Raw genomic sequence first — 15,770 nt, 5'->3', positions numbered from 1 at the left:
GTGATCTGTGCTCATTCTATCAGCTCTGATCCTGCAGAGAACCTGACTAAAACCTCCCCAGGTTTCAGTTATTAGTGTTTTCCCCTGTCCTCTGCTCTGTAACAGTGTAATTCTCACAGCATTTGATACGCAACATAAAATAAGTACCCATGCACATCACCTCCCTCCCAGATGGTCTGAAGACTGTTCTGGTTTGAACTGTCTTCTTCCACATGCTCTTCCAACACCATTTAGCCTTCGTTTTCATTAACGTCTTGATCATGTACGAACTAGAATCATAGCCACGATAACTATCACTAGAATTCTCACAGTGTGTGGCGAGACATCTGCAAGGTTCAGACTGAGTGAGTGCCATCCTGACACAAAGCTCAACCACTCACCCTAGTCACCCGATGAGTAGACGGTTAGCACTGGGAACTCCAACCCTCTTTGCCTTGTGCAGCACGACACAGCAGTGGGTGTTTTCCCGCAAGGTAAGTTAGAAGAACCTCTTATTCTTGCTACAAAAAAAGCGATTCTTGGAATGACTCTAAGCAGAGGTGAAATTCGGTATTAAGGGAGCACACACTTTAACATGGCAGAAAACTTTCTTCCACAGTCACAGCCGGTGAAGCTGTTGAGACTCTGGGAGAGATAACTCTGTTTCTGCCCACTCTTCTCAGTTTGGGAAATATGTGAGGCAGACCTTGCCACAAGGGAAGATGCTACTGCATCGATTTGGTTTGATGAAATAACAGATTCTAGATACTCCAGTTCTCATAGAGTGAGGGACATAGAAACAACATGTAGCTATGTTGTCTTTGAAATACTTTGTATTTCAACAATCTCATTACAGTGACTATAGTATCTATACCTATGTATGAGAAGGAATTTTGAGGACATGTAGTAGCTTCCAGTAGAGCAGAGATTTGGAAAATTATCTAAAAGTTCACCAAGAGTGAGGCCTTTAATTACTTTAATAAACCATTTGCATTTATTTTATATTCCATACTCTCACAAGTATGCCCAACCTGTGGACCACAAGCATCATGAGGCCAGGAAAGCTACAAATGTGCCTGGTCTAACACAAACTGTAAACTTAATTAAAATATTATGAGGTCTTTGTACTATTTTTTGTAACTTGGCTGAGAAGTCTTGAGTGTGAATTTTGAAGATGACAGTGTCAAAAGACAGGCACTCCTGGAGACTTCATGGATTCTGTTTTTTTTTTTTTTTTTTTTTACTTTGTACTTTGAAAATCATTGTGCTTGGACAATTTGAAGGCCGGGTGGTGTCAGGTTCAGTGTGAGGAAACAGAAGCAGAAGCAGAAAATTAAGGTGTACAAGAATTGTCCTTAATATGAACTGCTGCTGGTCTGCTAGATCCAGCTACAAAAGCGTGTTATTTAACAACGTAGGCACTGGGGAAATGGCTCAGTGGATAAGGGCATTGGCTGTTCGTCCAGAGGAACAAAGTTCGGATCCCAGCACCCATGTCTATCACAGCTAACAGGGGATCCTATGCCATCTTCTGGTCTCCAAAAGCATTACATAACATGAGTGCAGTTACATATGGGTAAAGCACTCGTACACAAAAAATAAAAACAGAAAAAGAACAGCGACATATTTTATTCATTTTCTTAAAATCTTCCTTGATTGCCTGTAATTTTCAGATGATTCAAGTTTTACAGGAATAAGACCTAAGTGTCAGGGCATCAGAGAGTGAGGTCGAGGCCAGTTTCCTAGAGCTGAGTTTCACAGTGAAATCAAACACTTGCTTCTTTAGCTGCAGAAAAGATAAGCTCATGCATTTATGTGACAGAGCCGACTTTATGTAGTCATAACTGCAGAACACACTCACATGCTTGTATGGTGATCACTTGCATGACTTTACATTGCGGGAGTCATAACCCATGCAACCTCTTCAGGCAAAGGGCAGCTCTCCCTGGCCATGCTTGTCATTTATTCAGCTAGGAATTGAGAGAGACTGAGCACACGGAGAAAAATAAGAAAAGTGGCCACATCAAAGTGCTTTGATTTTAAAATCAACAGCACAAAACCCTGGATGAAGGTCAGCTTGGCAGTTAAAGTGCTTGCTGCTCAAGAATAAAGACCTGACTTCAATTCCCAGCAGCCACATAAAAGCCAGGCTTGGTGAGGCACCTATGTGCTGAGGGCAGGGGAGGAGATGGGGCATCTCCGTAGTTCCCCAGCATGCCAATCTAGATGAAACAAAAGCTCCAGGTTTAGTGAAGGATTCTGACTCAAAAAACAAGGGTAGGGCCTTTGAGATGGCTCTTTGGGTAAGGAGGCTTCCCACCAACTCTGATGACCTGTTTGATTCGTGGAACCCACATGGCTGAATGAGAGAACCAACTTCCACAAGCTGTCCTCTAATCTGCATTTGTCCAGTGGTGCACACATACGCTAACCTACACACATAAAATAAAAAATTTTAATAAAAAATTAAAAACAAGATAGAAAATAATAGCAGGAGAGATCCAGTATCGCTCTCTTACCTCCACAAGTGCACGAACACATCACACACACACATATACACATGTACATGCATAGACACATAGTCACATATACATACATATACACATACATGTTCAAATACGCACATACATACATGCACATACATATATACATACATACACATATACACACATATACATGTATGCACACACATACAAACAGATATACACACACAAACAAACCCATACATACACATCTCAAAATACTAAGAATTGTCTTGAAATAATAAAAGTACAATAGAAAGTGGTAATTATTGTTGCATATTTTTTATTGCATTTTTGTTATCTCATACAAAATATCTTGATCATCTTTATACTGTGAGACCCCAACTCATCTAACTGCTTCTTTCTGCTTCTGTAATCTGCTTGGCTTAAGACAGCACTAACTCCATTTTGACTAGCTGTTCCAGGCATGCTGTAATCTTCAGCTACCACCCCCATCCTGGAAAGCTATAGATCAAGCAAGTCCAGGCATATAGCAGCCTTACAAGGTAAAAACAGAAACTGCTGGCCTCACAGATAACACTCAGCACATTCCAATGCCCTAAAGACAGCCCCTACCAGTAAGAATCTTCCCTGTACTCAGGGAATAGGATCATCCAATCATTTTAAAGGATGTTTGGCGTGCACGGGCTTCTGTAAAACTTCCATATAAAAGTGTACCCCACCCTAGTTCGGGGGTCTCAGTATGGATCCGCTGCGTCGATGAAATCTGAGGGCCCGAGCTTAAGCCCAAATAAAGGCTCTTTGCTGTTGCATACACTCCGGACTCCTTGGTGGTCATTGGGGATCGTGAGATCTGGGCGTAACATTTGGGGGCTCGTCCCGGATCCCTAAGACCCCACAGGACCCCTGGAGCATTGATCCTGGTCCGGCTGGTAAGTGTCTTTGTCCTCTTGTTTGTGTATGCTGTGCGCTCTTGGTTTGGGGCCCAGTTTCCTCATTAGCCTGTTGGCGGTCTAGGCAGACGCGTTGGAAGACCCCAGGCTGTGGGACTCAGGAGATGTCCCAGACCCACCTTATAGGGATTGGACCCACTTGTAACATTGGAAGGGAAAGGTGGGTCGTACCTACAGAGCAGCGAGAGGCCGACATCCCACTTTCAGTTCTTGTTTAAGGCACCAAGAAGTATTGTCTTGTCAGTGTCTTTGTTTTCCATGTTATTTATGACTTACTTAGTTATAGAGATGGGACAAAGTCAAGTAACACCTTTAAGTCTTCCAGGATCATTTTTCTAACTTCAAAAAGAATGCTAGACGACAAGGGTTAAAAGTGAAGAAAGGCAAACTCTTTGTCCTTTGCAGGAATGAAGGGCCAACCTTCGACATTGGATGGCCTAAGGAGGGAACGTTTGACCTCTCCACTATTTACAGGGTTAAAAACATTATTTTCCGGCGTCCAGGACACCCTGACCAGGTTCCTTATATTGCAACCTGGTAGGTCCTGGTTGAGTATACCCCCGAGTGGCTCAAACCTTTTTTGCCACCTCAGGGTTCCAAGACAACCATCTTTGCCAGGTGTGAGGACAAGCAGCAGAAAAGTGAAACTAAGCTGTCTGCCCCTCTTTATCCTGTCCTCCAGGGCGGTATGGAGGAAGAACTTCTGTTTGAGCCTCCCCCATATCTGCCCACACTGCTGGCTCAACTGGGGCATTCAGAGCCCCCAGGAGAGGCTGAGGTGGCCCCGTCCCCTGGGGCTGAGAGGCCTCCCCAAACTCGGAGGAGGGTCCAGAGAGGACAGCTGCAAGTAGCAGCAGACTCCACCAACCTTCCCTTAAGGGCAGGAGACCAACAGATGCAATATTGGCCCTTTGCCATGAGTGACCTCTACAATCGGAAATTGCAAACGGCCAAATTCTCTGAGAAACCACAGGGCCTTACTGATCTGTTAGAATCTGTTCTTTTCACCCATCAGCCCACTTGGGACAACATCCAGAAGCTATTACAGGTTCTATTTACCACCAAGGAGAGGGACCGGATCCAAACTGAGGCCCAGAAGCTGGTCCCTGGGGTGGATGGGACTCCCACCACCAACCAGGCACTGATTGATGAAGCCTTCTTGTTAGTCCGACCAAACCGGGACTTCAATGTGGCAGAAGGTAAGGAAAGGCTCCCGGTCTACTGCCAGACTCTAATGGGGGGTCTTCGGGCCACAGAAAGGCACCCGGCTAATTTGGCGAAGATTAGTGATGTGCAGCAAGAAAAGACAGAATCCCCAGCAGCCTTTTTAGAGAGGATCCTTGAGGCATTCTGCACTTATACACCCATGAATCCAGAGGCACCAGAAGACAAGAATGCAGTCATATTGGCCTTTGCCAACCAGTCAGCATCCAACATGAGGTGTAAGTTACAAAAACTAGATAGATTTGCAGATAAGACTCTGCTGGAGCTTTTGGCAGTGGCAGAGAGGGTCTATAACCACAGAGAAAGCCCAGAAGACAAACAGGCTCGAGCCACAGCCGCTGTTAGTGCCAAGCAGACCTGAGACTTCGCTAAGATCCTTCTGGCTATGACTACAAAGTCTCCTGATGAGCGGGACTGCCAACTGCGCTACCTCTGTGGACTCAGGTAGGAAACCCCAGGAAGGGCAACCAAGGTTACAGAGGAACCAATGTGTCTATTGCAAAATGATGGGCCACTGGATGAAAATTGCCCAGAAAATCCTGCTGGGCAAGGTAGGGCCCGAGAAGGAGTGCAAATCCTCAAGCTCAGAGAAATAAGCGACTAGGGGGATAGGGGTTCAGATTCCCACCCCGAACCTAGGGTAACCTCAAAGTGGAGGGGATGCCCGTGAGCTTCCATGTAGACACGGGTGCCCAACACTCGGTATTAACTGAGCCCCAAGGAAAACTATCACATAAAAAGTCCTGGGTACAGGGGATTACTGGCATGAACCAATACTCATGGACCACCCAAACAAGAGTGGACCTGGGCAAGGGCTGGGTGTCCGACTCCTTCCTGGTCATGCCAGAGTGCCCCTACCCACTTCTGGGCAGAGACTTGCTCATCAAAATTGGAGCCCACACTCATTTCACCCTTAGTAGGGCCCAAATGACTGACCCTACAACTGGAAGATGAGTTTAGATTACATAAAAAACCAGCCTCTACACCAGAGGAGGAGGTTTCCACCTGGCTAAAGGAGTTCCCCACAGCCTGGGCTGAGACAGAGGGCATGGGGCTGGCTACCCACTGGCCCCCCATCTGGATAGAGCTTAAGCCTGGAATCCTACCAGCCAGAGTTAAACAGTACCCTATGTCTCAGGGGGCCAGGCTGGGGATCACTTCTCATATCTGACGCCTGAGGGATCAAGGCATCTTGGTGCCTTACCAATCAGCTTGGAATACCCCCCTCCTGCCAGTCAAAAAGCCAAATTCAGCTGACTATCAGCTGGTCCAGGACTTGAGAGAGGTAAACAAGTGGGTTATGGATGTTCATTCAATGGTACCTAATCCTTACACTCTCCTGAGTTCCTTGCCACCTTCCAGAAACTGGTACATGGTGTTAGACTTGAAAGATGCCTTCTTTAGCCTGCCTCTGGCCAAAGAGAGCCAGCCCTTCTTTGCTTTCAAATGGCAAGACCAGGAGATCAGCTTCAATGGGCAGCTGCCTGGGACCCGCCTGCCGCAGGGATTCAAAAATTCACCCACCCTGTTTGATGAGGCCCTTCATGAAGACCTGGGTGAGTACCAGCTGGAACACCCCCAGCTCACCCTATTACAATATGTGGATGATAGTTGCTGATGACACTTCACAGTGTCAGCAGGGAACTAGAGACCTCTTGGCAACCCTAGGTAGACTGGGATATTGGGCATCTGCCAAGAAAGCCCAAATATGCTGGAGAGAGGTCACCTATTTGAGATACATATTAAAAGAAGGACAAAGGTGGCTTACAGATACAAGGAAAGAAACAGTGATGAAAATACACACCCCCTCATTCCCGGAGGGTGGTGAGGGAGTTCCTAGGGTCAGCAGGATTCTGCCACTTGTGGATCCCAGGAGTTGCTGAATTGGCAAGGCCCCTCTATGAAGTCACATGTGAAAGTGGGCCCTTTGTTTGGACAGAGGTCCAGGAAGAGGCCTTCAGTAAGATCAAACAGGCCCTCCTAGCAACCCCAGTCCTGGGACTTCTGGATGTTGCCAAGCCTTCTCATCTGTTCATAGACAAAAAGAAGGGGTGGCAAAAGGAGTCCTAACACAGACTCTGGGGCCCTGGAATAGGCCAGTGGCATATCTGTCAAAAAAACTGGACCCAGTTGCCGCTGGATGGTTGCCATGTTTGTGAATTATAGCAGCCATGGCTCTTCTAGTCAAAGATGTGGACAAGTTAACCTTAGAGCAAGAATTATGTGTCACAACCCCTCACACCATCGAGGGAGTTCTCAAGCAGCCACCCAACCACTGGTTGAGCAATGCCCAGATTACTCACTATCAAAGCTTGCTCCTTAACCCCCTGAGGATCCATTTTCTCCCAAGCATACCCCTCAATCCAGCTACCCTGCTGCCCAATCCAGACCTGGACACGCCCTTGCATGATTGCTCAGGGATCCTGAGCCAAATGCACAGGCTCAGAAAAGACCTGACCGACCACTCACTTCTTGATGCAGAAGCCACTTGGTTCACAGATGGCAGCAGTATCATGCAAAACGGACAGAGGTACGTGGGAGCAGCAGTAGTATCAGAGACCGAAACTGTCTGGGCAGCAGCTTTACCTGTGGGGACTTCAGCCCAGAGGGCTGAGCTGATAGCCTTGACTGAGGCTCTTAAATTGGGCAAGGACAAAAAATTGAACATGTGCCTTTGCCACAGCCCATGTACATGGGGCCATCTATCAGGAGAGGGGGCTGCTCACAGCTGAGGGAAAGACTATTAAAAATAAATAAGAAATCCTAGACTTTCTGGCTGCCCTATGGCTACCCAAGAAACTGGCTATCATCCATTGCCCCGGGCACCAGAAGCCAGATACGCCTATAGCTCGAGGAAACCAGAAGGCAGACCAGGTTGCAAAGGAGATGGCCCTGAAAGCCTCCCCAGTCCTGGCTGTCCATCTGCCAGACCCAGGGCCACCCGTGCTACCAGACCAACCTGATTATTCTCAGGAAGATGTGAGGCTGATACACAAACTTCCCATGGCCCAAAAGGTTGATGCCTGATGGCAAACGGGGGACTGCAGGATTATCCTGTCAAGTAACCTAGCCAAAGACCTTCTCAGTCACATCCACCGGACCACTCACCTGGGCACTTGAAAGACAAGACCTCTTAAGAAACGCTCATCTCAAGGTTCTGAACCTGTGATCACGATCCAATCGCCTCCAAATGTCTTAGCTGTAGGCTGACAAATGCTGAAAACTTTCCCAAAGAATAGGTGACCCGGTTGAGAGGCTCCAAGCCTGGAGCCCACTGGGAAATGGACTTTACAGAGATAAAACCAGGCAAATATGGTTACAAATATCTTTTAGTTCTGGTAGATGCTTTTTCAGGATGGACTGAAGCATACCCTACTAAGCATGAGACTGTGCAAATGGTCACCAAGTGGCTACTGGAAGACATTCTTCCAAGGTATGGTGTTCTGGCTTTTCTGAGCTCAGACAACAGACCGGCCTTCACCTCTCAGGTAACTCAAGAGTTAGCCAAAATATTGGAGGCAAAATGGAAATTGCACTGTGCATACAGGCCCCAGAGTTCTGGACAGGTAGAGAGGAGAATAGAACCCTAAAAGAGACCCTTACTAAATTAACCATGGAGACTGGCGGGGACTGGGTGGCTCTCCTTCCCTTTGCCCTATATAGGCTATGATACCCTATCTGTTGGGTTTAACGCCGTACGAAACCATGTTTGGAAGACCCCTTCCCATCCTCCCCAATTTAAAAGCTAAATTGCTTGCTGAGTTTCATAACTGTCAATTGCTTGATTCTCTTGAGGCTGTAGCACATGCCCACAAGGATGTGTGGCCCTGCCTGAAAGCTATCTATGAGACTGCTCCCCCTCCTACCCCGCACAACTACCAGCCTGGCAATTGGGTCTATGTCCGCAGACACCACCAAGAGACCCTGGAACCTCTCTGGAAAGGACTGTACATGGTGCTCCTGACAACCCTGACTGCAGTAAAGGTAGACGGAGTTGCCACCTGGATTCATCACACCCACATCCAACTAGCAAATCCATGCCCAGACCCAGATGATCTTCTCCCTCCACTGACCTCTACACCAGATCCTACAACATGGAAGGTCCACAAGGACATGAACAACCCCCTCAAGCTAAGGCTGTGCCACTCTTGATGTTTACTCTGCTGCTTGGAATAGACGTATGTATAACTGATAACCCTCATCAACCCTACAATCTCACCTGGCAGCTCCTGGACACTTCTACTGGAGACATCCTGGTCCAGACATCCAAGATATACCACTAAACACCTGGTACCCAGAGTTAGGTTTCAACCTCAACCGCTTACTCCCCGAGCAGGACCATTGGTGGCTGCGTCATGCTTATTTTTATGTCTGCCCAGGAAGCAGGGGAAGAGACTGGAGAAAACTATGTGGGGTAGCCAGTGATTATTTTTGTAAGTCCTGGAGTTGTGTGAGCACGGGGGACATCTATTGGACAGCCCCCATTAAAGATGATCTCATCAAGGTGGTCTGTAATAACACACCTGATATCATTTACCATGGCCAGAGGGTTGAAACACGTTCTATGAAAACAGGCTGCAACCCTGTTAAGGTGGTGTTTACTGATGCAAGAAAAAGAGACACCACTTGGGAGGTGGGGAAAACCCAGGGATTGAGAATTTATAACTTTAGCCCAGGGGGTCGTCATTTTGATCCTCAGAAAAGAACCCCCCTCTTCTCTGACACCTCATGGCATTGGCCCCAATCCAGTCTTAGTTCCCCTCAAACCCAACTCCAGCCCTAAGCCCCTGCCTCCGGGGAAAAATACAACAATCTTTGGGGGAAAAGCAGTACCTGCAGGGGCACCAGCAGCTCCGCCCCCAGGCCACCTTATTTGGCTGCTGGTTACCAACACTTTCAAGGTGCTCAGTGCCCCCAAGCCAAACCTAACTGTGGAGTGCTGGCTCTGTTTGAGTGCCCAGCCACCCTTCTATACAGGCATAGCTATAATAGGTAACTACTCCCAAGTTGCTAGTAACCAATGCTCCTGGGGACAGCAAGGAAAATTTTCTCTCCAACAGGTAACTGGGACAGGGACCTGTGCCCTGCCCCCTGGTGTCCAATCCCCACAGGGCTATGTAACCACACAGTCTCTGTTTCAAATGACACTTATTACTCTGCCACTTTTGGATGGTGGGCTTGTTCTACTGGTTTGATCCCCTGCATTCACGGGACCATCCTTAACAACATAAAAGGTTACTGTGTCATGGTACAGCTATTCCCCAAGATGACTTACTATGAGGAGACCCAGATGGAGCTAGCCTACTCACCCCTTTCCGCCCCCAGAACTAAGAGAGCCATAGGGACAGCAGCTGTTTTGTTAGCCTTCTTAATTGCCCTATGTATAGCTGGGGCAACTGGAGTGGGTACCTCGGCCTTAATTTTGCAGGACCAAAACTACAAGGCTCTCCAGGTAGCGATTGATGCAGATCTCAGGAATCTGGAACAGTCTGTAACTAAATTAGAACAATCCCTAAACTCATTAGCTGAGGTCGCCTTATGGAATAGAAGAGGTCTTGATCTCCTTCTTATGCAACAAGGGGGCTTGTGTGCAGCCTTAAAATAAGAATGTTGCTTTTATGCTAACCATTCTGGTGTGATTAGAGCGTCTATGGCTCTGCTCAGGAAACGTATCAAGGATAGAGAACAAAAAGACCCTGGGTTGTATGAACAACTGTTTAAGTGGTCTCCCTGGCTCACCACCTTGCTTTCAGCCTTAGCTGGGCCCATAATCCTCCTCCTATTAATGTTAACTATTGGGCCATGTATCATCAATTGGCTGACTGCCTTTATTAGAGGACGGGTGAGTTCAGTACAACTCACGGTCCTGAGGTCCCAGTATCAGCCCTTTACCCCTTCACTAGAGACCCGACCCATGATCCATGATTGGGTCATCCCTAGTTACTAGGAGAGGGGGAAATGTGAGACCCCAACTCATCTAACTGCTTCTTTCTACTTCTGTAATTTGCTTGGCTTAAAACGGCACTAACTCCATTTTGACTAGCTGTTTCAGGCATGTTGTAATCTTCAGCTACCACCCCCATCCCAGAAAGCTATAGTCAAGCAAGCCCCGGCATATAGCAGCCTTACAAGGTAAAAACAGAAACTTCTGGCCCCACAGATAACACTCAGCACATTCCAATGCCCTAAAGACAGCCCCTACCAATAAGAATCTTCCTGTATTCAGGGCATAGGACCATCCAATCATTCTAAAGGATGTTTGATGCACATGGGCTTCTGTGAAACTTCCATATAAACATGTACCCCGCCCTAGTTCGGGGCTCTCAGTACAGATCCGCTGTGTCGATGAAATCTGAGGGCCTGAGCTTAAGCCCAGATAAAGGCTCTTTGCTGTTGCATACACTCCAGACTCCTTGGTGGTCATTGGGGGTCATGAGATCTGGGTGTAACAATACCCCCTCCACCACCCACACCCTCCCATAGCCCCATCCCCCACAGGAGTTCATGTATTCTGCCATTTATGTTAAGGCCTATCTATTCAAGTTCGTGCACCCAGATGACCCTCAGTGCAAGTTCATTATTTTTTCTTAAAGTTAAGAACAGGTAATGACGTAGACTCCATTTGAAGAATGGACAGGGTCATCTTCAAATCTCTCTGTACCCCCTCCTGGGCCTGCTCTTTGTCATGATGGGCACCTTCTGCCTCGTTGGCAGTGATGTGCTGGGCTCACTCACCTCTGGGAGAGTGAGTCAGAGCCTTGCTTTTTGCTGCCGTGGGGGTCCTTATCAAAACATAAAGCCTCCTTTTTTGGGATGCATTTTCACAGCCGATTGGATGATTTTAATGTGGTTTTGATGCACGGAACATTTATGTTGTCAGAACAACAGTTTTACATGATTTGTACGAGAGCCTTTTATGGCTTTTAAAAATGATTCTAAAATTCAAAAGAGGCTGAGCATGAGTGATGGGAAAATGGTCCCAGTGGGACAAATTGAATATCAGGGAAAAGTATTTTCACTCGGGAATGTAATTATGATAACTTTAGTGAGGCCTAATCTGCTACTTTTAAACTTGAAACTACAACTGGACATAAGATTACAACTTATCAGTAAATTACATATTTCACATGCAGCAGCAACAATTGGGCTATAATGACTCATGATGTTCTGGTTCTAGCTCTGGCACCTGCGTTATTTAATTTGACCTTCATATTCACCTTGAGGTGCACATAGGAGGCATGTTTTTACTTTCACCTAACAGATGCAGAGACAGGGCCTGGGGAAGGATACAAATTTGAGAATTTCCATCAACTTCCCTTGAGATTTATGGGGTTGTTTACCAATGAAAACAATTCCATCAATAACATGCACATAATTCTGTATTTAGAAAAGGAGCAGAAGCTGGTTCCTCCTAGCAAGATGAGTACTACATTCCTGGGAAGATGTGAATAAATGCATTCCCGTCCAGCTAGGGCCCCAGCCACAGACCAAAGGAAAAGTTCCACCTAAGTCCAGTTTGTGGAGCCCATGAGCTTCCTGGGCTTACTTCCTATTGTGGGTAACTCAAAACATCTACATTATTAAAATTCTCAGCTCATCAAGGGAATGACCTCAGAAAAGCTTCTTGGAGTTCTGTGTTCCTATAACCTCCTGTATAATCTAGCACCTCCCAAGACCAACTGCAGCTGGTCAGTGAACTCACAGGTGAGGGCCTGCCTCTCCTATTAGCATTACTAACGTGGCCATTACCATCAGCACAGACCCTGCTGTCTCTGTAATGCTGTGCTTATTTCTTTGTTATACTGTGAGAACAGGCCACCTCATCTCTAGGGTTGAAAGCTATTGAGTGGTCATGCCATGCCCAGAGGCAAAAGCTCTGCTACCACAAGAACAATGAATCCACACTCCATCATGGTCTCCTTCTTAGTAAAGACTCAGATGGTGGCATGAGGGGGGGGGGGAAACAACAGCTAGAGGACAGGAACAAACAAGGAAAGTGATCAGTCTCTGGTTTCTGCTCTGGAACAATTTCCTTGTAGAAATATTATTAAAACTTAAAAGACGCAAAGGTCAGTAAGTTATATAGTCTTAATGACAGAGAGTTGGAGCACATCAGATTGGCCTTTTTGGAAATTCCATCAACAAAATGCACAGAATTCTGTATTTAGAAGCAGAAGCTTGTCGAGTGAATAACACAGCAATATAGAACAGCACAGAGTCCCCGAGAAATTTGGAAGGAAAACAGAAAGAAAATCTGCTGGCATTGTTTCTTTCCACACATTGAATGTGTGTGATGTCAGAAAAATAGGTCTGTTCTATAATCTGTGGCTAAGTTGGAGAGCAGATTGCAGAATCAAAAGGAGGTAGAGGTTTGAAGACAATGAGGTCGAGTTCACTGCAGCAGTGTTTAGACTGTAGATGATAAAGGTGGAAATTTAAGTCAGGGCTCAGTCAGCAAACAGGGGTGGAAGGTACATCAACCACCTTGGACGTGCTTAGAAAAAAGTTTGAAGGTGACACAAAAGAGAATATAGCTTCATATTTGAATTATAATGAACTGAGGTTTCGAATGACAGTCCATGGTCCGTTCTGCAGTTGAGCCCCTAGTCAGTGTGCTCATTCCTGCCCTGCCCTGACTCCCAAACAGGTATGCATTTCAAGTTTGCTTTTCCTGTTTCCATCACTCACATTCACTGAGCTAAGTGTGAGATGAGAGGAAGGAGAGAGGGCTCAGTGATTAAGAGCACTTGCTGCCCTTGCAGAGAACCCAAGGTCCGTTTCCAGAACCCACATCCAGTGACTCACAACTGCCCATAAATCCGGCTCCAGGGGGTCTGATGCCTCTGGCCTTTGCAGGCTCCTGCATTCATGTGCACATACGCTTACAGGCCCATTTAAATACACAGGTAAAAAATAAAATGTCTTTAAATAACAAAGATTGATATTAGAGGAAAGGATTATTATTGTTAGGGCATGGATGGGGTATTGGCATTAGTGTTGCAGGAAAGACTGAATCCTATATTCAGTGTGGTATTTGAGAAAGGGGAATTTTCCATTCAGTGGAAATCTAGCCAGGCATGGTGGTAAAACTAGTTATGGATTATTTTGTCTCTTTGAGACATGGTCTCCCTGTGGCCCCAGTTGGTATGGAACTTGCTGTGTAGACCAGACTGACCTCAGTCTCACAGAGCTCCACCTGTCTTTGCCTCCCAAGTGCTGAGATTAAAGGTGTACATCACCATACGTGGTTTAAATCTAGTTTTATTTTTAAAATACCATTAATACTATTTTATTCAGTTTTTAAGCACTTCATATCATAAATCTTAATCATATTTAGAACCCTCCCCTACCCACACCCCCCATAGACCCCTCCACTAGATTTCATGATTCTGTCATATATGTTAAGGGCTATCTAGTCAAGCATTTGTATCAAGTTGTCCCTCAGTGAAACTTCATCCACTGGGGTCTATCAGCCTATCTAGAGTCACACCCTTAAAGATCAACTCTCCCTCACCCCACAGTGATCAGCTGCCAGTATTTCCTCGGCTAAGGTTAGGCCTGCTGCCCATTTCTGTAGTTCAATGCTGGGTTTTTGAATGATTGAGTCAGAATGGGTCTTGTGCACGCTCTCACCATTGCTGCAAGTTCATATGAGCACATTCTCAAATATTTGTATTAATTCTTTAAGAATTTCATCAATGTATTTTTGATACAACCCTGGCTCTTCAAACTAGCTCCTCCCACATCCACCTCTACCCTCTACCTTCTTTTATTGTATTTTTAAACTTGATATCCTATCAGCTCCAATTTGTACAGTTTGTATACTTTTGGATACAGAGTCATCCAGTGGACTATGGTCAACCTGCCAGGACCCACACCCTTTAAAAGTCCTAATTTTCCCTTCCCTAGAAGCATCAACTGTCAATAGCTCCTCAGTTAAGGGAGGGGAACCATAATCTCCTCCTCCCTCCTTACTAGAATGCTGACTGGCTTGATCTTGTGCACGTCTTGTGCAGGCAACCACAGCTGCTGTGAGTTCATGAGTGCAGTGGTCCTGTCATGTCCAGAAGGCTTCAGTTTTACTTGACCTCTGACTCTCAGGATCTCGAGATCCCCTCATCCACTGTGGTCCCTGAGTCTTGGGGAACGGCTGTGATCAAGATGTCCCATTTGTGACTGAGCATTCCCCAGTCACCTATTCTTTCTACTTTGACCAATTGTGAGTTTCTGTGTAAACCACTGTCAATTTCACAAAGAGGCTTCTCTGATGAGGTCTGAGAGCTGAACTAACACATGGGTAGAGAGATGGGAAACTAGAAGGCAGCTTGATACTATGTGCATTTAGTAGTGAGTTCCTAACCATGAGTTCTTGGCCAGCACTAGGCGTGTACATCTTCCTGTGGAGCAGGCTTTAAATCTACTCAGAAAGTGGTTAGTTACCCAAATAACATCCATACCACTATTGTTCTCAATGGGCATATCTCATCACTCTGATCATTATTGAAGTTCACAGTGCAATAAGACTGTTGATGACTTTCCTCCTGTCATAACACCTTCCAGTACTATGAGAGCTTGCAGTCGGGAGGAAGCTTCCTGGTGAGCACCAGCTTGATTTCTCCATGTCCTTTGACCAATAGTGTGGTGTCTTCAGCAACGGGATCTTGCCATCAAGTTCTGGTTGGCAACCAAGAGCAATGGTCATAGCTTGTGTTCTTTGAGGGTCTCAGAGACACTCCTGACTGACACTTGAGGGGAAGTTTGTGAAGCTTGTAAATCAGTAGCTTTCCACATGGCTTTTTCAAACATCTTTATAGTCATCGTCCCCAAAGCTGTCATCTGCAGTACCTTCCCATCCTTCTCCTCACTTAAATCTCCCTCCACATTTTTCCTCTTTTCCAGTGATACGAAAATAAGTCTGTTTTCTTGTGTTTTCCTTTGCATATAATAGAAATTGAGCAGGAATGTGGCAGTCACATTGTTGTTTACAGCAGGGTGTTTTTTCTATTATTAAACAAAGCTGTGTACTTAAAAAGAAATAGAAAGGATACTCAATTACTTTTCACTGTATCAAAGTACTGCATGTTCAGAAAAAAATGAGTATGCTGTCATTGAATTCATGTCCACCACCCAC

This window comes from Nannospalax galili, unplaced genomic scaffold (genome assembly GCF_000622305.1).
Source record: "Nannospalax galili isolate Female #2095 unplaced genomic scaffold, S.galili_v1.0 scaffold1234, whole genome shotgun sequence".
Classification (NCBI taxonomy): domain Eukaryota; kingdom Metazoa; phylum Chordata; class Mammalia; order Rodentia; family Spalacidae; genus Nannospalax; species Nannospalax galili.
This window is presented reverse-complemented; position numbering follows the sequence as displayed.